Here is a 6000-nt window from a genome sequence, read left to right on the forward strand (position 1 = left end):
CAGATTTGAGTAGATGTAGGATGTAGTAGTTAAGTAGAAATGAAAAGGTTAGCCGAGGATAGGGTGGCATGGAGCCTGCATCAAGCCAGTCTATGGACTGATGACCCAAACACAACACATGCTCTATTCTATTGTATTCTAATTTATTCTTACCTCTTTTCGGTTATTTGTGAGATATCCCAACTTAATCACGGTCGTCGGGCCAAAATGTGAACTTAAATACATGTGACAAACTTAATGTAACACTACTTCGTTGTTCAACTGCTCGGTTAATTAGTCATTCGGATACGACGTCATTGCTCGAAATATTGAATCGTTTAATGCAATCCATGACAGCGATTTTGAATTTATGGAATATGCGCCACGCTTCATCAGTTTTCATTTTCTTAACAACTGATCTGCACTTACAAGGGGGCATTTCCTACTCATCACCACCGATTTCGCTCAAATTTATAGAACATGCAGGGCTTGGCTAGAAATGAAAGTACCTGAAGTGGGAACTCCAGATGGCCAATCGTATAAAAAATAAAAATATAAATATTGACGCGGCTCTCGCACTGTATAAGCCACTTACTCTTTCTTAATCTGTTTACCCTCCAGGTTCGGTTTTTCTCTCGGACTCAGCGAGGGATCCCACCTCTACCGCCTCAAGGGCAGTGTCCTGCAGTTTCAGACTCTGGGTCGGGGGATACCTCGCCCAGGCGGCCTCACCTGCTATGCTGAACAGGGGCCTTGCGGTGGGATGGGGAGATTGAAAGGGATAGACAAGGAAGATGGAAGGAAGCGACCGTGGCCTTGAGTTAGGTAGCATCCCGGCATTTGCCTGGAGGAGAAGTGGGAAACCACGGGAAACCACTTCCAGGATGGCTGTGGTGGGAATCGAACCCACCTCTACTGAGTTGACCTCCCGGGGCTGAGTGAACCCCGTTCCAGCCCTCATACCACTTTTCATATTTTGTGACAGAGCCGGGAATCGAACCCGGGCCTCCGGGAGTGGCAGCTAATCACACTAACCACTACACCACAGAGGCGGACTTATATTATTCATGTTGCAATTAAGCAAAGAGGTGAATAATTCATTTTATTTATTTGTATACAAAAGGCATAGAAAAGGTAAAAAATTGGGATTTCATTGTCAGACTTTTTTCTTCCTGCGCCAAGAATCTATTCTTTGTGTACAGCTGCCAGGAGAAACATTCACTTATCAGGTGAAAACGAATCTTACAGCGAAACGACTATTAACGTTTATGGCACATTCCCCAAGGTGGGGAGATAGCCAATAAAGGAGTAAAAGAAGAATTTCTGTTTGAGCACGTCGGGAAAGATCGCAACTCCAAATTTTCTACAATTGTGCGCTCATTAAAAAATGAAGTCCTATATGCCTTTTGCATATAAATAAATAAATAAATAAAATAAAAATACATGCATAATATAAAAATTGAGAAAAATGTTCTAGACACGGGGAGTCGAACCCGCCTTCGAATTACTAGTCCAAGCTCATACCGCTAAGCCAACAACTCCTCTGCGTGCGCACTAACGTAAGTGGCTTATACGGTGCGAGAGCCGCGTCAACATTTTTATTTTTATTTTCTATACGCTTGGCCATCTGGCGTTCCCACTTTGGGTACTTTCATTTATAGCCAAACCCTGCATGTTCTATAAATATGAGCGGAATCAGTGGTGACGAGTAGGGAATGCCCCCTTGTTAGTGATGAAATGAAATGGCGTATGGCCTTTAGTGCCGGGAGTGTCCGAGGATATGTTCGGCTCCCCCGTAGGCGACCCTCGGGTCGTGATGAGAATGAAATGATGATGAAGACGACACATACAGCCAGCCCCCACGCCAAGGAAATTAACCAATGATGGTTAAAATTCCCGACCCAGTCGGCAATCGAACCCGGGACCCTTGTGACCAAAGGCCAGCACGCTAACCATTTAGCCATGGAGCCGGACACATAGGGATGCCACCCAGGTGACAGATTCCTTGTCAATTGTTTAAGTAGTTTTTCGAAATGATTTTAAGGACGTTGAAAATCTGCGAGTCCGCCTCTGTGGTGTAGAGGTTAGCGTGATTAGCTGCCACCCCCGGAGGTCCGGGTTCGATTACCGGCTCTGCCACGAAATTTGAAAAGTGGTAAGAGGGCCGGAACGGGGTCCACTCAGCCTCGGGAGGTCAACTGAGTAGAGGTGGGTTCGATTCCCATCTCAGCCATCCTGGAAGTGGTTTTCCGTGGTTTCCCACTTCTCCCATGCCGGGATGGTTCCTAAGTTAAGGGCACGGCCGCTTCCTTCCCTTTTCCTTGCCTATCCCTTCCAATCTTCCCATCCCTCCACATGGCCCCTGTTCAGCATAGCAGGTGAGGCCGCCTGGGCGAGGTACTGGTCATACTCCCCAGTTGTATCCCCGACCAAGAGTCTGAAGCTCCAGGACACTGCCCTTGAGGCGGCAGAGGTGGGATCCCTCGCTAAGTCCGAGGGAAAAACCGAACCTGGTGGGTAAACAGATGATGATGATGATGATAAAAATCTGCGAAACATTTCCCCGGACAAATTATTCTAATACCCCAAGTTTTCATCTTGAATTCCAACGTTATCTGTATACGGGTGTTATGATCATTCGTACTTTTAAAACCCCCATTCTAACCCATACGTCAGCTAATGTAATTCCACCGCATCTCTCCATTGACAGCTCGGAACATACCACATAGTGGATTAGATCGTCTCCTTTCTCCCAAATTTTTTCCAGACCAAAGTTCGCAACTTTTTCGTAACAATACTCTTTTGTTAGAAATCGCCTAGAACAAATCGTGCTTCTTTCCTCTGGATGTTTTTTCCAGTTCTCGAATCAACTAATCCTTCGTGAGTGTTCCATACACTGGAACCATACTCTAAACGGGGTCATACCAGTAACATTTTCTGCCTTTCCTTCACATCCTAAATACCCTCAAAGCTATATGAAGGGTTTTATTTCCAAAATCACTAGTGTAATTACCTGAAAGAAGATCATTCCTCGTATTGTCACCTAGGTGCCTACAGTGATCCCCATGAGATATTTTCACCCCATCAACACAAAAGTTAATCTGATAGGAATTTTCCACTTGTGAAACTTACAACCTGGATTTCAATCCCGTTTGCCGTCATACCATTGTGTGATGATCATCTCACGACTTTTTCAAGGTCATTTTGCAGCCACTCACAATCCTGTAACTTCCATATTACTGTACAGAGTTAAACATCATTCACTGAAAGCCTTATCTGTTACTCAAGTTCTTTATTCTTACGATTTGTGTATATATTAGAAAACGTAAAGGTCCAATAATACTACCTTGTGGAACAACACTCTTAATCATTCTCTAATAATAATAATAATAATAATAATAATAATAATAATAATTGGAAGGAGCGGAAGAGAAAACAACAAAGTATGAAGAACTAAATTGAAATTGGCACGTGGTCCTTAGCAGGCCTCATCGGAAAGAATAATAATAATAATAATAATAATAATAATAATAATAATAATAATAATAATAATAATAATAATAATAATAATAATAATTCCAATAATGCTCTATTTTTTCCAGAAATTCAGCCACCCATTCAGTCACCATTTTGTTTATTCCAATAGGCCTCATTTTTATCAGTCTCCCATGATCTACCCTCTCAAAACGTTGTCAATGGTGATGCAGTCCATTTGACCTCCTAAATCTAAAATATCTGCCGGAATCCTGAAATTCATCTTCATTGTAATAGCCATTCCAAGTATAGCACTAGATGATTGCCGTTTACTTTGTAAATCGAGTTAATCTGCAGAAAGCAGTTTGAGAATAACTACTCTGTTATGGCTGAAGCCACTTATAGAAGATCCACGAAGCTCGAATTCGAAGGATATTACTCCACTGCTTACAAATGTAAAAATAATAGTCCCACATATTTAGCTTCATCATTGTCTCATATAATTATCCTTCTGGGAAACAAATTTTTGATAAAACATAAAATAATTTAAAAAACTTTCAGAAATCGTGGTGTCCAATATATGTTCTATAATTACAATGTTATTAATTTTACGTTCCACTAACTACTTTTTACGGTTTTCGGAGTCGCCGAGTTGCCGGAATTTACTCCCGCAGGAGTTATTTTACGTGCCAGTAAATCAACCGACACGAGTCTGACGTATTTGAGCACCTTCACATACTACCGGACTGAGCCAGGATCGAACCTGCCAAGTTGGGATCAGAAGGCCAGCGCTTCAACCGCCTGACCCACTCAGCCCTGCAATATATGCTCTACTCACGGTACCAGGTTTTATCAAAGTAATTCATGTTTCCACCCTCAGAGGCAACCAATCGTCTGAAAGGCTTAAGTTATGATCGGGTTCTTTAATTACTATAGTATAAATGAAGCAGTGAATTAAAGGTACTTCGGATCCACCATTTCAGTACAAACAAGAGTTATTCTTCATATGAATGACATATGTTTTGCGATTTCATTTTAACAAGACAAAGATATAAACATCGTATGACTTATATGCTTCAAGCTGGATCATCTCTCATGTGCGAATGGACTTAAGGAGTTTCTCACCTTAGATTTTAAAGAATTTTACTTCATGGTCTGACGCACCATATTCTTATTCCATATTTTTGTACCATAATTTTAACTCATTTTAAATAACTGTTGTACGTGTGCCATGTGTTTTAGACTTTTTTTTGGATGTTTAATGTTACTTAATTGTATCACTGGCTGATGATTACACGTAACAAATGCCGAAACTAGCACCATTCTTTTATGAAAGGCATGTGATATAATTCACATCAATAAATTATTATTATATTGAAAAAGTGGGTCCGAAATACCTTTATTTCACTGTAATCCAAGTTCAATAGGGCCACAATGAAATATCTAACTTTAAATAAATGAAGCAGAGCAGACGTATCGAAAACACTTATTCGCTAAACTAAGTAAAATAGTTTTTAATTAACAATAATGTATAGCACTTCGTGTTAATGCTTCGCCTTTGTTAATTAGACGTGGTTTGATCTCTGTTTTGAAAAGACTCAGTGTATTCAGATCTGTGAAACTGCAGCGGCATCCTGCGGAGACATGATGTACATTTGCATGTATTATGATAACAAAGAGCCGTGTATAATTAGCGACTCGCTGTCAGGCTTTTCTCCTCCCACCCGTCCTTTGGTTATTCTCCCTACAGGTTGTACTGTAATGTGCGCTCGGCTTAGAAAACGTAATGGTGGTGTCCACTTCCAGGATCCCTGTGTGTGGCTCTAACGTACATACACTGCATCTCTCTTTTATGGGTGATAAATTATAATAATAACAATAATCTTCTTCTTCTTAATCTGTTTACCCTCCTGGGTTGGCTTTTCTCGCGGACTCAGCGAGGGATCCCACCTCTAACTTCTCAAAGGCAGTGTCCTGGAGCGTGAGCGGGGTATACAACTCGGGAGGATGACCAGTACCTCGCCCAAGTGGTCTCACCTGCTATGCTGAACAGTGGCCTTGCGGGGGGATGGGAAGATTGGAAGGGATAGACAAGGAAGAGGGAAGGAAGCGGCCGTGGCCTTAAGTTAGGTACCATCCCGGCATATGCCTGGAGGAGAAATGGGAAACCACGGAAAACCACTTCTAGGATGGCTGAGGTGGGAATCGAACCCACCTCTACTCATTTGACCTCCCGAGGCTGAGTGGACCCCGTTCCAGCCCTCGTACCACTTTCGGAATTTCGTGGCAGAGCCGGGAATCGAACCCGGGCCTCCGGGGTTGGCAGCTAATGACACTAACCACTACACCACAGAGGCGGGCACAATAACAATAATAATGAATAAAAATAACAGTATAATCATGAATGTAGAGCCTTATAATATAATCATTAATTTTATATTCACTGAGATGACGGTTAACTGTGGTCCTCATAAGAAAAAAGATGATGTTTCCGTTATGAAAGGATTAGCTGGCGATTTCGCCGTTGCCCAGGGAATGCCTGATTGC

This window comes from Anabrus simplex, chromosome 8 (genome assembly GCF_040414725.1).
Source record: "Anabrus simplex isolate iqAnaSimp1 chromosome 8, ASM4041472v1, whole genome shotgun sequence".
In the NCBI taxonomy this organism is placed as follows: domain Eukaryota; kingdom Metazoa; phylum Arthropoda; class Insecta; order Orthoptera; family Tettigoniidae; genus Anabrus; species Anabrus simplex.